At 43.6% G+C, this 23,763-nt stretch overlaps 1 protein-coding gene across 1 annotated transcript in view; it reads right to left on the bottom strand.

The window, feature by feature from the left end:
- The window catches only part of nfasca (neurofascin homolog (chicken) a), a 225,547-nt gene that overhangs the window by 118,795 nt on the left and 82,989 nt on the right, over positions 1 to 23,763 (bottom strand). Inside the window, exon 2 of the mRNA XM_052035087.1 lies at positions 14,336 to 14,454. The gene's annotated coding sequence lies outside the window, so the exon portion shown is untranslated. The remainder of the gene's footprint in view (positions 1 to 14,335; positions 14,455 to 23,763) is intronic.

The raw sequence follows: 23,763 nt of genomic DNA, 5'->3' as shown, positions 1-23,763 counted from the left end.
TAGTCACATGTACATCAAAACACACAGTGAAATGCATCTTTCTGTGTAGGGCATTCTGGGGGCAGCCTGCAAGTGTCGCCACGCTTCTGGCGCCAACATAGCATGCCCACAACTTCCTAACCTGTGCGTCTTTGGAATGTGGGAGGAAACCGGAACACCCGGAGGAAACCCACGCAGACGGGGAGAATGTACAACACTCCTTACAGACAGCAGCTGGAATTGAACCCAGGTCGTTGGCACTGTAAAGCATTACGCTAACTGCTACACTACCGTGCCTGCCTTTTCCCATGCCTCAGTTTTCTCTAATTAACACACAAGCCATATCTATAATGTAATCTAACTGCAGTCCTGCATAAGAAGTTGTATTTATATATGAATTTTTATATAAGAATACAAGAAAATGGGAGCAGGAGTAGGCCCTCAGCCCCTTAATCTTTCCCTGCCATTCAATATGATCATGGCTGATCTATCCCAGGCCTCAACTCCTTCTCTGTGCCAGATCCCCAATGCCCTCAATCCCCCGACCTTTCAAACATATATCCACCTCCACTTTTAACTACTTCTAATGACCCAGGCTCCACAACTCTCTGGGGCCGAAAATTCCAGAGATTCACCACTCCCTGCAAGAAGAAATTTCTGTGCACTTTGATTCTAAATAACCTCCCCTTATCTTAAAACTTATGTCCCCTTGTTTGAGACTCTCCCACAGGTGGAAACATCTCGACATTTACCCTGTCAAGCCCCTTTAGGATGTTTCAATATTATCACCCCTTCTAACTTTCAAAGTGTAGACAGGTAGGAAACAGAGCAGCTCTTACAAAACTGACAGCCAGACAAAGCCAAGCTAGACCTGCAAGACTGTCCATACTTCATGTTAGTTTCACTATTATGCCTAAGCAAGCTAGTCAATGCTGTGCCTCCTACAATATATGTTCTGCATGATAACTTATCTCAATGTGTTTGTGTACACAGATTCCACTGAGACTGTCCTGATCCATAGATACAAACTGGTAAAAGCCAAGTGTGAATTGCAGTTTAGAAATGATGAAACTCTTGTAACCAATGAACCCTGTCGAGTTAAAGAATCACATAAACAGTTGGTTTGCGGGGGTGGGGGGGGAGCTATTTGGCTGAAATCTGACAAAGGGGAGTAGAATATTTGATGATGAATTGGCCTGAGCTGTAAGAAACAGGCCATTTGATCCAACTGCTCCATGTTAGGGTTTAAGCTTCACACAAGGCCCCTCCCACTCCGCTTCATCTAAATCCTTCAGCGTAATCTTCCATTGCCTTTCTATTATCATTTTCCCTCATGTGTTTATCAAGCTAACCAGATTTTTCTTAAACAGTATGAGTGAACAGTAAATCTCAAACTGAGAAACACATTCTGCGTGCAACCTTGGACTGAGTTACTGGCACCTGGTGTCATGTGAGAACCCTTTGGCTGACCTCTCATCTTTCAGGTTACAATAAACACGAGTTCATCCAAACTTTTCTCCTCATCCGAACTCTTATCCTCATCCATATGAAAAATGCTATGATGCTGGAGGAACAAGGCTGCCATTAGGCTGCAAGGTTCTAAGACAGAAGTTGAGGTGCTGTTCCTCCAATTTGCGCTTGGACTTCTTCTGGCAGCGGAGGAGGCCAAGGACAGACATATCTGTGATGGAGTGGGAGGGGGAGTTGAAGTGACTGGTAAAGGGACCACATCCACCCCCAACCACCATGCCTCTTCTTTCCTTCCCTTTCCTAGCCCCTCTCTCTTTTTTCTACTCCCTTTTCTCCTCCTTACCTTTTACCCACTCCCCGGTGGATCTGCTCTCCCCTCCTCTCTCACACCTGCTTATCACTGTCTCTTACCTGCATCTACCTATCACCACCCTGTGCCCACCCCATCTCCACTCTTTTGTCCACCTTATCACTGCTCTGCTTTTTCCTCCCATATATTGGGCTTCCCCTTTTCCTATATTCAGTCCTGAAGAAGGGTCCTGACCCGAAACGTTGACCGCCTGCTTTTCTCCACGGATGCTGCCTGGCCTGCTGAGTTCCTCCAGCACCATCGTGTCTTTCATCTAGATTCCAGCATCTTTGATCCTCATCCAAATTTGCATATCCACTCATCATCAGGGCAGGCACAGTAGTGAGGCGGTTAGCGTAACGCTATTACAGCGCCAGCGACCCTAGTTCAATTCCGGCCACTGTCTGTAAGCAGTTTGTATGTTCTCCCTGGTTCTGCATGGGTTTCCTCCAGGTGCTCCGGTTTCCTCCCACATTCCAAAAGACATACAGGTTAGGAAGTTGTGGGCATGCTATGTTGGCATCGGAAGCGTGGCGACACTTGTGGGCTGCCCCCAGAACATTCTATGCAAAAGATGCATTTCACTGTGTATTTCGATGTACACGTGATTAATAAAGTAATCTTATCTTATCATCCCCACACCCCCCCACAACACCTCTCTCCCAATCCCAATAAGACTTCTCATTCCACCAATGCTTCAATGACTCTGTGACTCTATTAAAATTCTCACCTGGTTTTCATATCTGTACATGGCCTCATCCTTTCCAATATCTGTACCTCTCTCACCCACTGAGATCTTTGAGCTCTTTCAATTCTGGCCTCCTATACATTGCTTATTTTAATTGCCCCACCACACTCCAGAATTCCTTCCCCAAACCCCCTTTAAAAGACTCTTTAGAGCTGAACTGCAAATGTCCCCTCATGAGGCTCTGTGTTGAAATTGCTTTGGTAACACTCTAATGAAACACAAAGGGATATTTGTCAACATGCTATGCAAGTGCACAGCACAGTGGCTGTATGCAACCATTGGGACATACTCCAATGTGCAGCAGGTGATGTACGGCATTAGGTCTGGCTGCCAGCTGTGTTTCTGGGACTGCTTCACAACTGTCCTCTGCCTACAGAATGGGAGAATGTGCCAAAAAGGGTGTCCCATCCCATCCTGCCACCATCAACCAAGGCACTGTACCACTCTGCCACTATCTCACCTCACTGCATCTGCATCTCAGGATTCCTCTCCTTTCCCTTCATTTATGCCTCCTCCCATTTGCCTGCCACCACCCATTCCCACCCCTTCCCCAGCTGCAGATATCTCCAATTTTGACACTTGGAGTAGTTGCCCTTTATTAATACTAAGGCACTGGCTCATTGCTCCACCTTCTCAGCAGCCTTACAACCTCTACAAGGACTATGCAGTGGAGGCTTCTAGACTTAATTCATGCAGACATCAAGAGTATCAGAGGGAGTTTGTGCCCTTGGCTGCTGGCCCCACTGTCTCCAGAAATTAGGCCTTAAGCAAACAGAGCTGACAGAGGAAAACTTTAAGTTGGTACAAGGGTGGAAGACAAAACACATCTCTTTGTCTGCCTTCCAGACAGGATGGTGGGTGAGGGGTTCATTTACTGACACGACAGGGACAGGGAGTCAAAGGTTTTAGATCAGTTGTTGCTCTTGCTAGTTTAAAGCTGTCCATCTGTCTAGCTGGGCTATTGTTACCTCGGAACGGTTCAGCCTCCCACAGACAGCCATATGGCTCCACCTGTCAATCAATAAAAAACCAGCAACCAACTTCATCAAGCCCGTACCCCACTCTAAGCAGAATATGACAATGAATTAGTCACGGTCCATTAAGTGCTCTGACTCAACACACCAACATTCAGTTAGTATTCCATTACAAGACGCCATCAAACTTTGTCTGATGGACATGTAGGATGCTATACCATTACATAAAGGGACCAGTGAGTACCCTCCAGCAATAACTGTGGCAGTTAGTGCTTAAGAGACTTGTTTCTGGACAAAAAAAAAGGGAAGATTGAAATGAAAAGAGAGCCAAAATCTTAAAATATTGAAGAAAACAATTAACACTGGAAGTGGGTCTTGAGTATGAACATATGGTCAAGGCTTATGTCAAAGTGGAGCTGTTTCACCAGCTCCACTGCTTGTGTTGACAAAATAATGGGGCAGAAACCAAACTCTCAAATGATAGGCTGTGATTATGCAGCAAAAAGGGCAGACTGTTGTTGGGTAAAACATAACTGCTTCCCTGACAGACCCCAAGAAAAAGGAAATTTAACCAAAAATATACTTAATGACTGCTCAGGGATCACCTCTGACCATCAGTTTTCCAATACGTGACACACTGTTTAAACTATATTCTGTCTTTCCATTGTTCCAACCTCTCATTTTCCCTACATGAAACTCCATCTACCAAATTTTCCCCACATGCTTAATCTTTCTATGTCCTTTTACAGACTCTTCTTGTCCTACTCATAACTTGCTGTCTCACCTATCTTTGTATCATCAGCAAAATTGGCTCCGGTATACCTGATCTCTTCATCTGAGTCATTAATACAAATATTAAATAATTTAGGCCCTAGCACCAGTTCCTGTGGCAACGTACATATTACAGCTTTCCAAGGAAAATGACCCATTTATCCTGACTGTTTTCTATTTGTTTGCTGACCCTCTATCCACACTAATGTATTACCCCTAATTCCATGAACTCTTACATTGGGTCATTACCTTTTGTGGCAAAGTCTGCAGGAAGTACATTACATTTACTGGCTTCAACTTTATCCACCCTGCTTGTTAAATCCTCAAGGAACTCTAATTAGTTTGTTAAATATGTCTCCATTTCATAAAACCACATTGACTTTGCTTGGTCATATTATGATTTTCTAAGTTTCTTGCCACTAATTTCTTAATAATGGATTCCAGCATTTTCCAACTACAGAGGTCAGGCTAACTGGCCTTCAGTATCCTGATATCTGTCTCCCTGATTCCTTGAATAGAAGTTTTCCAATCCACTGGGACCTTTCCAGAATCTAGGGGATTTTGGAAGATCCAAACCAATGCATCTGTCTCCCTATAGCCACATCTTTTAATATCCAAACATACAGGCCGTCAGGACAAGAGAAATTGTCAGCCTTTAATCTCATTAGTTTGTCTAGGATTTTTCCCTAGTAATATTGAATACTTTAAGTTTCCACCCCTCCCCCCACTTTTGGTCCCACGTTTTCTACTATTATTAGGAACCTCCTAATATCTTCTATTGTGAAGACAGACACAAAAGATTTGTTCAAATTCTCTGCTATTTCCTTATTTCCCATATTAACTTCCCAGTCTCATCCTCCGAGCGACTAATAGTTACTTAAATAAAAACAGAAAGTGCTGGAAATACACAGCAGAACAGGCAACATCCGAGGAAGGCGAGACAGTTAACGTTTCATGTCCAGGACTCTTCATCAAAACAGTCTCAGTACTGCTGAAGAGACCTGGGTCTGAAATGTTCATTCTTTCTCTCTCCACAGATGCTGCTTGGCCTTCCGAGTTTTTCCAGCATTTTCTGTTTTTATTTCAGTTTTGCAGCATCTGCAAGTTTTTGATTTTCAGACCATTGTTTACTTCTTCTATTCTCTTCCTTTTAAAAAGCTTGCAGAAGCTATCACTGCCTGTTTTTATGTTTCTTGCCTGTTTGCTCTCATCATTTAGTTGATGGATGGAGCACCTATTCCATTGTCCTTTAATACTATCAGCACTTTTTAAATGTCGTAACTATGTGTCAGGGTATCTCAATGCAGAGGGGCATTTATCATACCATGGAAAGTTTTAATTTTTAAAAAGTAGATTGTTCTTGCAGGCAAAAGGAATGATTAATGAGATGAGAAATAGCTTCCAAAAATGTCTTGCTTTCTATAAAATTAATTTGAAGCCAAAATGCCAAAAAATCAGCAGACCTGACACCATCTGGTAGGCAGAGCTGTGACAAGCTTCATCCAACAGAAGACACTTGAGGGAGATATTAATGTGAATTGGCATCAGTCTATTTCACAGATCCTACAGAACTTAACACATCATTCGGATCTGAATGCAATTGCTACCTTTATATTCTCTTGCTCCTTACAAAAATATTGCCCTAGAAACTGCATTGTGTAAAACTGATTTTTTTTTCTCTTTGTTGTGTAACTTTCCTGGACCGTGACTACTCATGACCACTTCCACATCACTCTGGAAATTTGACCAGGGACTTCTCCTTTGCACCCTTCCAAATTCTCCTCTTTCAATGAGGCCCAACACAATTTTGAAGAACAACACTTCTTATCTGGGCACTTGGCAGCCTTCCAGACTCAATATCAAATTCTCCAACTTTAGGCAACTCACCCTTTCTTTCTGACTGTTTCAGAACTGCCCATTTCTGCCCATCATCATTTTGGCTCAGCCTTTTCTTGTTCTATTAGCACAGTCTGGCCTACTGGACATACCCACACCCTTGCCATCAACAACACATTAGAGGCAAAGAAGCATAATGTGCTCTAACTGCTACATTAACTAAGTTGGTATCACCCAATCAGAGATATTCTCTTTTCCCTCAGCATAATCAAAGACCCTTCCCACCCCAGTCATTCTCTCTTCTCCCCCCTTCCATCAGGCAGAAGATACAAAAGCTCGAAAACACGCACCACCAGTCTCAAGTGCAGCTTCTATCCCACTGTGAAAAGATTTTTGAACGGACCTCTTGACCATTAAAGATGAATGCTTGACCTCACAATGTACCTCGTCATAGCCCTTGCACTTCATTTTTTGCCTGCACTGCATGTTTTCTGTAACTGTAACACTATATTCTGCATTGTTATTGCTTTTCCTTTGTACTACCTCAACGTACTTATGTTTTGAAATGATCCGTATGGATGGCATGCAAAACGAAGTTCATTACTGTATTTCAGTACATGTGACAATAATAAACCAATTCCAATTCCTTTGTTCTACCCATCCTTCCCCCATCTTCTCTGCTAACTTGCATTCTCTATTTCCAGTTCTGATGAAGGGACCCGTACCTCAAACATTAGTACCACATTCACCAGAGAGAGAGACCTTGACGATTGTGAGGATGGCGTACAACAGGCTGATACGCTAGGGCATGTCGACGTGAGGAAAGATGATGTGCTGGAACTTCTGAAAAACATTTGGATAGATAAATCAATGGGGCCGGATGGGATATATCCAAGGTTATTATGGAAAGTGACGGAAGAGATTGCTGCACCTTTGGTGGTGATCTTTGTTGTCCTCATTGGCCAGATGACTGGAGGGTGGCAAATGTTCTTCCTTTGTTTAAGAAAGGGAATAGGGATGACCCTAGGAATTACAGACCAGTGAGTCTTACTTCAGTGGTGGGCAAATTACTGGAGAAGATTCTTAGAGACAAGATTTATGGGCATTTAGAGAAGCATAGGCTGATTAGGGACAGTCAGCATGGCTTTGTGAGAGGCAGGTCGTGCCTCACAAGCCTGATTGAATTCTTTGAGGATGCGACAAAGCACATTGATGAAAGTAGAGCAGTGGATGTGGTGTACATGGATTTCAGTAAGACATTTGATAAGGTTCCTCACGGAAGGCTCATTCAGAAAGTCAGGAGGTGTGGGATCCAGGGAAACTTGGCTGTGTGGATTCAGAATTGGCTCGCCCATAGAAAACAGAGGGTGGTGGTAGACGGAGCATATTCTGTCTGGATGTTGGTGACCAGTGGTGTTCCACAGGGATCTGTTCTGGGACCCCTGCTCTTTGTGATTTTTATAAATGACTTGAATGAGGATGTGGAAAGGTGGTTAGTAATTTGCAGATGACACAAAGGTTGATGGTGCTGTGGAGAGTGTAGAAGATTGTTGTAGATTACAACAGGACATTGATAAGATGCAGACCTGGGCTGAGAAGTGGCAGGTGGCGTTGAACCCAGATAAATGTGAAGTGATACACTTTGGAAGATTGAATTTGAAGGCAGAATACAAGGTTAACGGCAGGACTCCTAGCAGTGTGGAGGAACAGAGGGATCTTGGGCTCCATGTTCATAGATCCCTCAAGGTTGCCGCGCGGGTCGATAGGGTTGTTAAGATACAGCATATGGTGTGTTGGCCTTCATTAATCAGGGTATTGAGTTCAAGAGCCGCGAGGTAATGTTGCATCTCTATAGTTAGATCACACTTGGAGTACCGTGTTCAGTTCTGGTCGCCTCATTATAGGAAGGATGTGGAAGCTTTAGAGAGGATGCAGAAGAGATTTACCAGCATGCTGCCTGGATTGGAGAGCATGTCTTATGAGGATAGGTTGAGCGAGCTAGGGCTTTTCTCTTTGGAGAGGAGGAGGATGAGAGGTGACTTGATAGAGGTGTACAAGATGATAAGAGGCATAGATCGAGTGGACAGTCAGAGACTTTTTCCCAGGGTGACAATGGCTAACACAAGGGGACATAATTTTGAGGTGATTGGAGGAAGGTATAGGGGGGATGTCAGAGGTAAGTTTTTTTACAGCGAGAGTGATGGGTGCGTGGAACGCACCACATGAATGATAGAGAAATGGGGGGGGGGCTATATGGGAGGGAAGGGTTAGATAGATCTTAGAGCAGGATAAAATGTCAGCACAACATCGTGGGCCGAAGGGCCTGTACTGTGCTGTAATGTTCTATGTTCTATTAGCTGTTTTTCTTTCCACAGTTGCTGCCTGACCTGCTGAGTGTTCCCTGTGTTTTATCTTTTTGCTGAGTGCTTCCTGTATTTTCTGTTTTTACTTCCTCAAATAATTTGTAATGGCATTCTTAATGTGACTTCTGCAATAGTTGTGCATGATATCATTTCTCTTTTGGAGTGCTGCATGGGAAATTTGCCCAAGCTGTCCAGGGAATGACCATTGTTAAGCTTTCTGTAACGTAATGTGCAGGAACGTAAGAAACCGCGAGAGTTGTTGACTCAGCTCAATATATCATGGGTACGTCCCTCCCCACCATTTGTAATATCTACAGGAGGTGCTGCCTCAAGTATGGCAACATCCATCATCAAAGATCCCCACCATCTGGGCCATGCCATCTTCTTGCATCTACCATCGGGCAGGAGGTACAGAAGCCTGAAGTCCCACACCACCAGCTTCAAGAACAGCTACTTCCCTTCCACCACTCAGTTCTCAAACCAATCCTAATCACTACAGTTTAGCAACACCATGACCACTTTGATCACTTTGCATTGAAATTGACTTTGTTCTAATTGTGTTACTTGTAAAAATTGTGTATAATTTATGTTTTCCTTGTGAATGCTGCTCATCAAATGCTATATGCCTGTGATGCTGCTGCAAGTAAGTTTTTCATTGCACCTGCGCATACATGTACTTGTGCATATGACAATAAACTTGACTTTGACTCAAGACTAAAGCTTTTAACAGTGCAGCACTGAAATGGGATGCCTGTGAAGGTATTTTCCATTCTTATTTGTGATTTTATGCCCCCCACCCCAACATAGTACAAATACCTCTCTCCCCAACCCCCTATTCCTCACAGACTCAGGCCATGAAGCCCATTCTCACTCTGACCTTGCTCACAAAACCTAAAGGCCAAGAACACGGTAACAGCTCTCCACACCCTCCACCGGCTTGGCATCCACCCCAATTCCCCCTACCACTGCAGTTGGCCAATTACTTGAGCCCAGACCCAGAACCTCAGTTGCCAGTCAGCCCTCTCCCGTCCAGAGACAGCACTGACCCTGAGCCAAACATTTCCAACAACAACTGCCCTTTCAGTTGTGCCAGGGCCCAAGTCTTCAGACGCTGCTGAAATTTGCAACAACGGGCTGACATATAAGATAAAATACGTTAAGATATCTTTATTAGTCACATGTACATCGAAACACACAGTGAAATGCACCTTTTGCGTAGAGTGTTCCGGGGGCAGCCCGCAAGTGTCGCCACGCTTCCGGCGCCAACATAGCATGCCCATAACTTCCTAACCCGTATGTCTTTGGAATGTGGGAGGAAACCGGAGCACCCGGAAGAAACCCACATAGACACGGAGAGAACGAACATGTCACTGATCCATCCATTCAGGTACACTGGAATTTCAAGGCTATTTACTCCCTTTCCAAGCTGGGTTAGATTACCAGCTCTCCTGGAAACTAAGAAATCCCACAACAATGTTGGTAAGTCCAGAGGGGGACATTGATACCTTTTGTCCTCTACCATCCCAATCCTTACCTCAATCTTCTAACCAATTCTCTTGATTGTTGCCTGTCTCCTCAGTATCTGCACTTTTGCTAAGGCACAAAGTTCTATCAGCTATATGACAGTAACCCGGCATTTATATAGCACCTTTAATGTAGCAAACTGGCCGAAGGGTCTGCATTGGAACAGAGATAGTAATTGGCACTAAGCTGATCTTAGGATAGTTAACCAAGTCTTGGTCAAAGTGTTAAGATTTAAGAAAGGTCCTAAAGGGTACAGAGAGAGGGAGAGGGAATGGGTTTAGAGAGGAAACTCTGGAGCTTTGCATGGAAATGGTTGAAGGCATGGCCCTAATGGCAGGATGATGAAAACAGGGGACTATCAGAAGGCCAGATGCAGTGGAGCGCAGAGTTTTTAGGGAGGTTACAGAGGTATGGAATGAGGTGACACTGGTGTTCAGACACACTGACGAGTTTCTCTTCACTAAACAAAGTCCTAAGTCTGTGTTCAATGCTGAAATGGGGCTGTTTAGTAAAAGTCAAGAGGCTTTGCACAAATGGTACTTGTTACAGCTCGGTTCTGAATACAAAACATACAATCATGTTCAACTGGCACGGAAAACTGGGCCATGAAGTACTGGCACGGGCTGTTGGAAAGAAAGATGCAACACAACTGATTCGGGTCTGGTTCCTAAAGGAGTGGTATTTATTAATTAATGCTGTTGGCAGTAAAATCGCCCATTTGTTTTGCCTACTTACTAACTAGATGATGTTACTCAGACTTCAGTGTCACTGCCTGGAGCACACTGAGTGACTGAGAGAACCACAGGGGCAGCAGAAGTGAAGGTAGAAAGGTTACCTAACAAAGCTCAAACAATGATAACTGGCTTGGGGCATACTGAGTCCCCTTCATCGTAAGCAGTCCCTCACGATTGAGGATGACTCTGCCCCAGGCACTTGATGGGACAGTGGGTGGGCACTTTGGAATTGATGTGCTTGTTCTGCTGTTTACTCTGGGGCTTCTTTGTGCTCCACTCCAAAGGATTCGAGGTTCTCAATGCCAGTCTGAATGCTCTTTCTCCACATTGAGCAGTCATGGGCCAGGGATTCTCACAAGCCAGTATGAATGTCACACTTTTTCCAAGGAAGCAATGAGAATCATTGAATCATCTTCTGTGTCCACCTGGTAATCCCTTGCTGTGTCAGAGCTTCAAATGGAGTGTCTATTTTGGGGGTGTGGTATTGGGCATGCAAATGACATGGCCTGCCCAATGTAGCCAACTGAGTGCAATTAGGGTCTCAATGCTGGGAATGTTGACCTGGAGGAGGACACTGATGTTGGTTTGCTGATCCTATTGGAGTTGGAGGATTTTGCAGAGAGGATTGGTAACATCTCTCCAGGGAACTGAGGCATCTGCTGTAGGTAGACCATGCCTTTGAAGAATTCAGGAAGACAGGAATCACTGCTGCGTGGTAGACCATGAACCTCAAATCAGTCTTAAGTCTTTATTTCAAACACTCTTTTCCTCAGACTCCCAAACACTATGCTGGCTCACTGAAGATGGTAGTGCAGTTCATCATCAACATGATAGGAAATGTTCTCCAGTAAGAGTCCCAGATTCACCAGGAGATTGCCAAATCCTCCGAGAGTTTCAGATCTACTGTCCTCTATTTGTCCCAGACCCAGATACAACAAGCATTCCCGGTTCTGGACCTTTGTTTCCTCCCACTTCAGTTTTCCTCAAGGAGCTCGACTAGAATCTGGACTTCTCACCAAATGTGTCTTCTCATCTAATGAGTTCAGAGACTGAGCATTGACTGACTCTTCCACCGTGAACTGCAAGCCACTGATGGTCAGAAGAGTATACTCTATAATAACAGTCTCTGGGCAGAGACAAAAATTTGCATGACCTTTTCAACTACCCTCATTATTTTTAGCCCACTGAGACTACTACAGCATCTAAAGGGCATAGTAGTTGGATTAAGCTATGAAGATTAAAAGCTTTCAGAGGGTGGATAGACAGAAGCTATTTCATCATGTAGGAGAGCCATAAACAAGGGAGGGAGTCCTAATGTTTGAGGTGGGTCATTCAGTGACCTCAGGAAACAAGTTCACATAAAGGGGAATGGAAATCTGGAACTGCCTCCCCAAAAGGTTGGGGTTCAATTAAAAATGACAAAAATCTGAGATTAATATATTCTTGTTCGAAAATAATGCAAGAAAATAGGAGCAGGAATAGGCCACAGGGCCCCTTAAGCCTGCCCTGCCATTTAATATGATCATGGCTGATCTGCACCAGGCTTCAACCTAATAGTCATTCAGATCCAGCAATGGGGTTTCAGTCATGATCTACTGACTTAGTGACTCAACCACATGAGCAGTGACACTAATGTGTCAGGTTTGTGCTTGAATCTCTTTCTAGAACTGAAATGCATGACCGAAGCAATGTGACATCAGATACAATGCTTAAAGGGAGGTCTGTTTCTCGTCTTCTGCACTCCTGAAAATCAAGGCAAAGTCTCCAGTGCTGCACTGAGGGAGTGTGGCACTATTGGAAGTGCAGTCTTCGAGTTGTTATGTAACCTGACATTCTGTCCGCTGACTCTGTGGATACAAAAGATCCCAAGGTACTATTTGAAGATGAGCAGGGCAATCCTCCCCAATGTCCAATCAAACATTTAGCCTCCAACCAACATCACTACACCAGGTTGTTCTATTAGTTCACAGCTATTTGTGAGGGTTTGCTGTGGGTGAACAGGCAGCTACATGCTGCAACAATGACTACAGTATAAAGTTATTTCTTTTACTGTAAAATGCTTTATGTTGTCCTGGGGCTGTGAATGGTGCCTTATAAATGTCGGGCATTTTTTTAATCCCAAGGATCATGACAATTGCACGAGAGGAAGAGCATTTCATGGCCTAGAACTGGACACAATGTTCATAGTGCAATGTGAGGGGATTTCTGTGTAGTTCCATCTCTTTCTTCTCTGACTTGCTGTTTGTTCCTTTGACCCTTGGCTTCTATTGTCTTTAATGCTCTGATCCAGTTGGATATATTGAGTTAAGCCATCTAAGAATACCGGATCTTCTCAATGTGTTCCTCAGCTTTCTGTAACGCCATTCATGGAGTGCATGCGTTGCCGATTTGATTCCTACCAATGTGTAGGACTGTGCATTTTTCTTTATTAAATTGCATCTGCCATTGTTCTGCCCACTTGCATATTTGGTCCAGTTCATTCTATAATTTCTGAGCAATTGCCTCTGATCCGACTGACTCGCCTGCCTTTGCAAAGCTGCACAGTTTGACTTGGGTTTCCAGCCCCAAGTCACGAATGTAGATTAGAAATAGTTCGAACACATGCTAGTATGTCCATTAGCTTTGCTTCAACATCTGAGAGTTTGTTTTGCAATATTTACAATTACCCTGCAACAACTGCAGAAATAAAAGAATGAAAGACCAGTTGGAACCTCAAATTGCTTAAAAATCTGATCACAGATTCCACATCAATCAGAACCCAAACCATCTGATATTAAAATTAATCTGGAAAAAAAACTTTTACTTATCTTTAAGATAAAAGTGCACCAGGAGAAAGCGCTATTTGATGGTTTAATTCCATTTGAGACAGAATTTCCAAGATCTCAATAATCTGCCTGATGCCCCAGCTCTCCTTGCTGATCTCAGCAATTCCTGCTATCGATCAATGCAGTAACCTCGACCAAGACAACATTAAATGTGTTCATGTCAGCTGCTTGAAACCAATTCCAAAAATGTGTCAAATCTTCATGCCAATTTTCCCTGCAAATAATCTTTGGTATCGATTTTGTTTATGTGCATGTGAAAGTGGCGCTGAGGTAAAAGATCTGCCATATCTGACAGAATAGTTGATCAGACATAAGAGGTCAAATGGCCTCCTGTTTCTGTTTCTCATGTGTTCAATGGTCCTCTCTTGTTCGTCCCAAGCTGGATAGACAACACACTACCCTGGAGGTTCCTCTGCACCATTAATGGTGTGCCTATCCTGTTTGCCCTATCCCTATTAATATGCTTCAGCTCATTTGAGTCTGGTAATGAATTGTTACTTGGTTTATTATTGTCACATGTACAGAAATACAGTGAAAAACATTGTTTTGCATGCCATCCATACAGATCATTTCATCACAGCAGTACATTGAGGTAGTACAAGGAAAAAGCAATAACAAAATGCAGAATAAAGTGTTACATTTACAGAGCCTTTGTGATGTCCTTCCCTCTTACTTACATTTCTCAATTAAATCATTTTTTAAACCCTAGAGATTAAAGAGCAATTTATTTTGACAAGAGTGCATTGTGATACATCCACTTACCAGGGCCAAAGGAAGAAAAATAAATTGAAGCCACGATTTTCTGTTAACCTAATTATGAACTGTGTGTTGCTCCCAGGAAATTATCTTCAGATGTATTCCAGCTGCCAGCTTCAAATGTACTGTGGGGTGAGAAAGGGAGAAGATTTCACTAAAAAATAAGAAAGAACACTTAATCTCTTCTTTCAAGTTGTAGTCTTGTATCAGGATCTCCCAGGACATATTAACTCATTATAAATTTCACAACAAACATTTCAACCCATGTCGCTGGATTGGAAACCCATGTGATGTCTGTGTTGAACTCATGGAGTCATACATTATGGAAACAGGTCCTTCAGCTCACCAAATCCACACCAACCATTTATATTAATCCTATGCTAATCCCGTTTTATTCTCCCCACATTCCCATCAGATCCTACCACAGTCCTGAGGAAGGGTCTCGACCCGAAACATCAACTGTCCATTCCCCTCCATAGATGCTGCCTGACCTGCTGAGTTCCTCCAGCATCTTGTCTGTATTGTATAGATCCTACCAATCACCTACACACGAGGAGCAATTTACAGTTGCCGATTAACCTTCTAACCTGCACGTCTTTGTGATGTGGGAAGTAACCAGAGCTCCTGGAGGAAACCCTCACAGTCACAGGGAGAACATGCAAACTCTACATGGACGGTGCTGGAGGTCAGGATTGAACCCACATCTCTGGATCTGTGAAACTGCAGCTCTATCACTGTATCAGTTTCTAAATGTTCCTCCTCCCTGACCACAAAATAAAGTAAGATTGATTAGGGTGTAGAAGCAATAGTAAGTACCAATTCTCAGGTGCACATTATAAGTTACAATTCATCCCTAGAATTCGTGACAAGGGAATAGGGATTGGATAAGTGTGGCAGTGGGACACTGAACTGGCTAATCCCCTCTTCAGTATAATACAACCTTGAAGGAGCCATGTTAGCTGATTACAGTCAGGGCAGTAGTTACATAAAATCATTACAGAAACAGGTCCAACTGGCCAATGCTCACAATCTTGTCCCAGGCATGAAGAATGAAAACCTGGACCAGGTCTCTGTGAGGATTCGTGGTCAGCCGGACCCCACACCCAGACATACTTTCATCGTCCTTCCTACGTCATTGCTTTATCACTATTGGCCTCAAGAACCATTCCAACTCCCAAAGGATAGAAAATACAAGGTTCTTATAAGTGAATAACAAATGATTAGGGGAACCTCAACAGGTGGTCATGTGTGGACAGAAGGGATGTCAGTGGGTTCATACCCCACAACATTGTTCCAACTAGATCACCCCTACACATGGGGTCACCCATTTAAACAGCAAATGAAGAGCAATTTCTTCCCTGAAGTTCATGAATCTTTGGAATTCTCTCATCCTCAGAGCTGTGGAGGCTAAATTATTTTATATATTTAAGGCCATGAGGAAATCAGCAGGTCGAGCAGCAGCTGTGAGGAGAAAGGAATTTGTTGCTCCAGATTCCAGCATTGCTGGTCTCCTGAACCTTCATTTTTAAGGCCATGACAGAAAAGTTTTTGGACTGTAGCGGAGTCAGGGGTTATGGGGAAGGCAGGATTCGGTCACCTCTGCTCTTATTGAATGGATTCTTCCTGCTTCTATTTCTTATGTTCATATCTTTTACATTGACATTTGCTTACCACATAGAAACACATCTAGTTTATGTCCGCTCTCCTACCAATCCCATTCCCCCACTTATTCTCCTGTAGTCTATTCCCTCCCACCTGCCCATCAACTCCCCACACACCTACACGAGGGGAAATTTACAGCAACCAATTAAGCTATCAAGCAGCACACCTTTGGAACATGGAAGGAAGCTGAAGCACTGGGAAACAGGATAGATGGGTACTTCATGGTCGGCATGGACAAGTGGGCTGACGGGCCTGTTTCCCTGCTGTATGACTCCATGACTATGATGGTGCCAGAGGTGAGGATCGAACCCAGATCGCTGGAGCTGTGAGGCAGCAGCACTACCCGCTGCACTGCTGTGTCGCCCACATGCTCCGAGAATGTGAACACAGCGCACTCATGGTGACACTCCAGGGTTAGTATACACAGTCTGGTTAGAATTGTTTTTTTTTAATGTGCCTTGGCAAGCTTTACTTTGTTGCTGTTTGAAAAGTGTCCAAGTCAGTCCATTTCTGTTCTGGGCTTCCGAGAATTACTGGGTCTTGGACGTAATGCAGGGGCAACCCAGATGTGGAGATGATCAAGTCCTTACTCCCCAGACACCAGGCCTGCTGTTTAATTGCAATGAAATCAGGCTTACTGACATCCTGTCAACTGCCCATTCCTGGTTTCATTCCATAATTACCAACAAGTTAAAGGTCACAGTGATGGATTCAAGATGGTTAGAAATCAGACAACCAGTCCCAAATGGCAGTGCGCCCTCATTTCCTCCTCAGTTCAGCTCCTCTGACAACCATTGCCTGCAGCTGATGTTTTAGTGGGAAGATGCTTCTGGAATCTATTCTGTTCATGTGGACACTGATGTAAACATCAACTTCCTCTTCTTATAAATCGGTCCTCCACAGGCACACATACTCATGTGGTGACGGTGATCAGAATTTCAACTGAACAATAGCCAGATTATGTGAAGCTGGGCTCCATCCCACACAAACACTTAACTTTGAGAGGCTCCCTCTCAGCCTCGGTATAAAGAGGTATCTCGTAGGCTTCACTACATTTGTTTCATTCATTTCTTCCCAAATAAATTGTGAATAATCCTTACCCTGCAGAATAAACTGTGAGTAACCCTTACACTACAGGCAGTGACCATATAAGTAACCCTTACTCTGCACAGCAAAAGGTGAGTAACCCTTGTGCTGTTGAATACGTAATGAGTAACCCTTGCACTACGAGCAGGGATTCCATACAGTAAAACTATGGGCAATCCTTACATTACAGCAAGTAACCCTTATTCCACATAAAGTGACTCGGCACAGTTAAACTGTCAGTGACCTTAACACTACTGAATAAAGAGTTACCTTGCTGAATATATACTAATTCTGTACTGTTGCACAGCAATTAACCCTTGCTCTGTTGAATAACTAGTTACCCTGTACACTTAACATACTGGTAACTTGTCTCAGTATCTCCTTCTAAGATAACATTAAAATAGTTGGTAATTCAAACGAGCAACTAGAATACTTTATTAAATAAAAGAACAATGTTGTTACCCAGAGATTAATCAGTCACATAACAATCTTAGAGTGATAAAATTGCAATTAGTAACAACTGATGTAACATGTAACACACATACTACCTGCTGAATAAACAGTACCCTACCATCACACAGCAATTAATTCCTACCATGTACAGTTACACAGTGAGTAATCCCACTGAATGAACAGGCATCCTATAAAGTTATACACCAAGTAACCTTTCCTCTGCTTAATAAATAACAACCTTGTACAATTATATAACAAGAAAGAGGAAATATGCATTAATGCAGCACCTGTAGTAAGCTCAGATCTTCCCAAAGCCCTGCGCAGTACTTTGGGGATGGCCGTAGTGTAATGTGGGAACCAATACAACTTTTGGACAAGATTCCAATCCACTGCCCATGGACACTCTCAGGTGGATGTAAATAGACCCCATTGTGACATTTCACTCGTCAGAATGTTTATTCCTCGACCAAAGTCACTAAAATAAATTATCCAGCCAGTTTATTTTTGAAATTTAGATTTTTAACGGAAACTCACTGTAAGATTCTTTCATTATACAAACATAGAACAGCACAGGAACAGGCCCTCCAACCCACGATGTCTGTGCTGACCATTGTGCCAATCTAACTAATCCCATCTGCCTGCACATGATCCATATCCCTCTATGCCCTGCCTATTTATGTGCTTGTCTAAATGCTTCCTCAATGTTATTATTGTATCAGCTTCCACCCCATCCTTGGTAGCACGTTCCAGACATCTAACACTCTCTGTGTCAAAAAATGCCTCATAAATCTCCTTTAAATTTTCCCCTCTCACCTTAGAGCTGTGCCCCGTAGTATTTGACATTTCCACTCTGAGAGAAGGCTCTGACTATCTACCCTATCAATGCCTCTTGTAACTTTATATCCCTCGATCAGGTTGCCTCTCAGCCTTCGATGTTCTAGAGAAAACAATCCAAGTTTATCCACCCTCTCCTTACAGGTGGTACTCTCTCATCCAGGCAACATCCTAGTGAACCTCTAGAACACAGAACAGTACAGCACAGGAACAGGCCCTTTGGCCCACAATGTTGTGCTGAACTAAGTTAGTAATCAAATGCCCAACTAAACTAATCCCTTCTGCCAGCACAATGTCCACATCCCTCCTTTTCCTGCACATTCACATGCCTATCTAAGAGCCTCTTGAACGTCTCTGTCATATTTGCCTCCACCACCACCCCAGGCAGCGCATTCCAGACACCCACCACTCTCTGTATAAAAAACTTGACACGCACATTTGCTTTGAGCTTTCCCCCTCCCACTTTAAATGCATGCCCTTTGGTATTAGACATTTCCACTCTGGGAAAAAGATAATCTATCTATGCTTCTCATAATCTTACAAACCTCTATCAGATCTCCCCTCAGCCTTTGCCGCTCCAGAGAAAACAACCCAAGTTTGCTCAACCTCTCCTTATAGCACATGCCCTCCAATCCAGGCAGTATCGTGGTAAACCTCTTCTGCACCCTCTCCAAAGCCTCAACATCCTTTCTATAAGGGGGTGACCAGAACTGAATGTAATACCCCAGATGCAGCCTAACCAGAGTTTTATAAAGCTGCAACATAACTTCCCGACTCTTGAACTCAGTGCCTTAACTAATAAAGGCAAGTGTGCCTTAAGCCTTCTTTCCACCCTATCAACCTGTGTAGTCACTTCAAGGGGGCTATGGACTTGGACCCCAAGATCTCTCTGCTCATCAACACTGTTTAAGGGTCTTGCCATTGACAGTGTACTGTCTCTTTACATTTGATCTCCCAAAATACAACACTTCACATATGGCCAGGTTAAACTCCATCGGCCATTTCTCCGCCCATATCTGCAACTGATCAATATCCCATTGTATCCTTTGCCGGTCTTCTACGCTATCCACAACACCATCAATCTTCGCATCATCTGCAAACTTACAAACCCACCCATCTATGTTTTCATTCAGGTCATCTAAATATATCACAAAGAGCAGAGGTCCCAGTCAGATCCTTGCAGAACATCACTAGTCACAGACCTCCAGCCAGAATAAATCTCATCGACCACTACCCTCTGTCTTCTATGGACAAGCCAATTCTGAATCCAAACGGCCAATTCACCATGGGTGCCTTCTGGAAGAGCACCCCCCACGAGTGACCTTGTCAAATGCTTTACTAATCCACAGCTCTACCTTCTCAATCACTTTCGTCACCTCCTCGAAAAACTCAATCTTAAGTTAGTAAGACACAACTTGCTCCGCGCAAAGCCATACTGACTGTCCCTAATTAGGCCATGGCTTTCCAAATGCTCATAAATCCTATCCCTAAGATTCCTTTCCAGTAACTTCCCTACTACTGACGTGAGACTCGCCGGTCTATAATTTACTGGATTATCCCTATTTCCCTTCTTGAATAATGGAACAATATTAGCTACTCGCCAGTCCTCTGGGACCTCACCTGTGGCTAGAGAGGACACAAAGATATTGGTAAAGGCCCCAGCAATTTCATCTCTTGCCTCTCTCAGTAACCTGGGGTATATCCCATCAGGCCCTGGGGACATCCATCTTAATGTGGAGATCCAACACCACCTCCTTCTTTATCTCAAAATGCCCTAGCAAATTAGCATGCTCCACACTGATGTCACCATCCTCCATGTCCTTCTCCCTGGTAGCCAAATAAAGGAACCCCTTTTCCAAAACCTCCAGATCCTTCCTGTAATGCGGTGACCAGAACTGCATGAAATACTCCAAATGTGGCCAAACCAAAGTGTTATACAGCTGCAACATGGCTTCCCTACTTCTATAATACCCTGACAAGAATGCCATTTGCTTTCTTTATCACCCTATCTACTTGTGTTGCCATTTTCAGGGAGCTGTGGACTTGCACCTCAAGTTCTCTCTATACATCAATGCTCATAAGGGTCCTGCCACTTACTGTATACTTGCCTCTTGCATTTGACCTTCCAAGGTGCATAACCTCACACTTGTCCAGATTAAACTCCGTCTGCCATTCCTCAGCTCACATCGGTCTATATCCCGCTGAATCTTTTGACAAACATCCACAACTCCACCAATTTTTGTGTCATCTGCAAACTTACTAATCAGCCTATCTGCACTTTCATCCAAATTGTTTACATATATCACAAACAGAGATCCCAGCACTAATCCTTGTGGAACACCACTGATCACTAACCTCCAGTCAGAGTAACACCCCTCCACCACTATCCTCTGTCTTGCATGGCCAAGCCAATTTTGAACCCAATCTACCATGTATAAGAGAAGATATATAAGATATAAGATATCTTTTATTAGTCACATGTACATCGAAGCACACAGTGAAATGCATCTTTTGCGTCGAGTGCTCTGCGGGCAGCCCGCGAGTGTCGCCGCGCTTCTGGCGCCAACGTAGCATGTCCACAACTTCCTAACCTGTACGTCTTTGGAACGTGGGAGGAAACCCACGCAGACACGGGGAGAATGTACAAACTCCTTACAGACAGTGGCTGGAATTGAACCTGGGTCGCTGGCGCTGCAAAGCGTTACGCTAACCGCTACACTACCGTGCCTGGATCCCATGTGCCTTAATCTTCTGGATCAACATACCATCTTGGGACCTGTTGAAAGCTTTTCTAAAGTCCATGTAGACAACATCCACGGCCCTACCCTCATCAATCATCTTTGTCACCTCTTCAAAAACCCAATGGATTTAAGTGATACATTATTTCTGCACTAAATTCCTCTTGGTGTTGTTGAAATATTGACAACCATTCCCGCTGGGCTGAAATCTCCTGAAATTGAAGATTAGTCTCCAAGAAATTGCAGAGTGCAGCATCCAGAAAGGAAAAATTATCAGGGCTTTACAGTCTTCTCACTTCCCAATTGGCCATGGGAGGATGGGGAGCTACACTGATGGACATCTTGAGCAGCCAATAGCAGGAGTGTCAGGGGAGACCTGGCAAACCTACTGTGACCTAACCCGCTACTTCCGTCCTGGCATGTAACACGGATACAGTATTGACGGCATTATCATGCCAGCAGAAGACGCCCACTAGGTGCCTTTGAACGCAACTTGTGCAACAGCAGTGCCATCTGACATTCCGACAAGCGCTCCTTCTGACAATGGTGCTTTGTTTGGTATCAGAACCAGAACAACGTGTTCCCACTGTTTGGATGTTCAGTGTCCGAACAGAGGGCCTGTCTTTGAAATTTGTTTTTCTAAGGACTGGGAAAATAAAATACCGCTTTCATTTTGGTTCAACAGAAACCAGCTTTATTTGGCTTCTTCTCTGCTCCCTCCCCTTTTGCATTTAACGTTTGAAATGATGATGGGTTCTGATGGCAAGAATTAGAACCAACAGCTTCTACTAACTGTAAGCAGAGGACACTGAGTTAAGATTGCTGAAGAGGTGGATGAGAAAGGGAGAGAATACTTGTAAAAAATGACAGAATTGTTATCGGAAACACAAGAGACTGCAGATACTGGAATCTGGAGCAACAAACAATGTGCTGGAGGAACTCAGTGGGTCGGGCAGGGAAAGGAATTGTTGACGTTTCAGGTTGAAACCCTGCATCAGGACTCATGAGGATGCTGCTTGACCCGCTGAGTTCCTCCAGCGGATTGTCTGTTGTAGTAAGTTGCTTTTTATGAATGAGAATGCATTCCCCAATTGAAATTCAACAAACTTCCAAAAGGAAATTGGATAAATACTTCAGAAGGAGAAGTTTGCAGGGCTACAGGGTTAGCCTGTTGGAGTGGGAATAATTGGATAGCATTTTCCAAGAGGGAGCACAGCTCTGATGGGCCAAATGTCTCGAATTGCTGGAATTTAAGTAAAACGATTAAATGAGAAAGAGTTAGAGGTACACAATATGGTACTATCGCGAACAGTCAGTCTGCACATACAACCCTGAGCTGCTGGTCTCTTGTCATTTTAGTTCTCCAACATGGTCCCATTCTGACCTCTTAATGTTTAACCATGGAACAGCAAGCTTGTAATCATGTCAGTTTTCCTTCCTTTCCAAGGAGACATTGGGAAGGTGAACAAAAGCTCGAAGTAAGTAAACAATAATTTTCCATTAGTGAATAAAAAACACAGGATAATTGTACTGACAGAGCTGTGTTGTCACAGCTCCTGATCCAGCACCCCTGAACAACTGATCAACACCACGGAAGCCAGATAATGAAGCAATATTGCACAGGGGCCTCAGGGATGCCACAAGACAATAAAGACTTGTACAGGCTTACCCAGTAAAGAAAACTGTCTGTGAGAAAGAAAGAGCCCCATGAGGTTTAACCACTGGAGTAATTTCTTCTTAAAATCACTCTGGGGAGATGGAGATCACCAGCAAGGCCAGCATTTAGTGTCTATCTATAATTACCCCATAACTGGTAAATGGAGCATCTTCTTGATCAGCAGCCCCCAATGTGATAAAAGCATTCTTATAGTTGTAAGATAGGGAGGTGCAGGATATTAACCCAGTGATTCTGCTGTCTGTGTGCTAACTCACACAGATCCCTGCTCATGCATCATCTATGCTTGCTGGCCCCCAGTTAAATGATGTCACTAACTCTGGCTCTTGTTTTCAAACCCCACACATTTCTACCCCCTTCCTATCTACTGCCTTAGCTTTCTCTGAGTCACCTCCACTCCGATAATACTTGCCTCTTGTGTATCCTTGAATTTAATCCTTCCATCATTGATGACCATGCCTTCATTTGCTTGCACTAAGGAATTCCATTCCTAAAACCCTCCTCCTCCTTCGCTTAAAAGCTATCTCTGATCATTTTCTCCAAGATAGATCTTGTCAATTTTTCTCTTTGATGACAGTCCATGAGACCATTGGTAGGTATTTTAAAGACACCACAGAAATAGAAATCTATAAAGGAATAACAACATTTGCACATGTTGCCTCGCTCTGTGCCTTGAAAGATAAATGATATTCCTGTGAGCCTGTGAAATACTAAATTAGACCATTTGAAGCAGGTAGGCTTCTGTGATCACAGCTGTACAAGACTTTGGTGAGATCACACTTGGAGCAGTGTGTGCAGTTCTGGTCGCCTGGCTATAGGAAGGATATCATTAAGCTAGAAAAGGTGCAGAAAAGAATCAAGAGGATGTTGCCCGGACTGGATGGCTTGAGTTGTAAGGAGAGACTGGACAGGCCGGGGCTGTTTTCCTTGAAGTGTAGGAGGCTGAGGGGTGACATTATAGAAGTACATAAAATGATGAGAGGCAT

This window comes from Pristis pectinata, chromosome 20, assembly GCF_009764475.1.
Source record: "Pristis pectinata isolate sPriPec2 chromosome 20, sPriPec2.1.pri, whole genome shotgun sequence".
In the NCBI taxonomy this organism is placed as follows: Eukaryota; Metazoa; Chordata; class Chondrichthyes; order Rhinopristiformes; family Pristidae; genus Pristis; species Pristis pectinata.
This window is presented reverse-complemented; position numbering and strand designations above follow the sequence as displayed.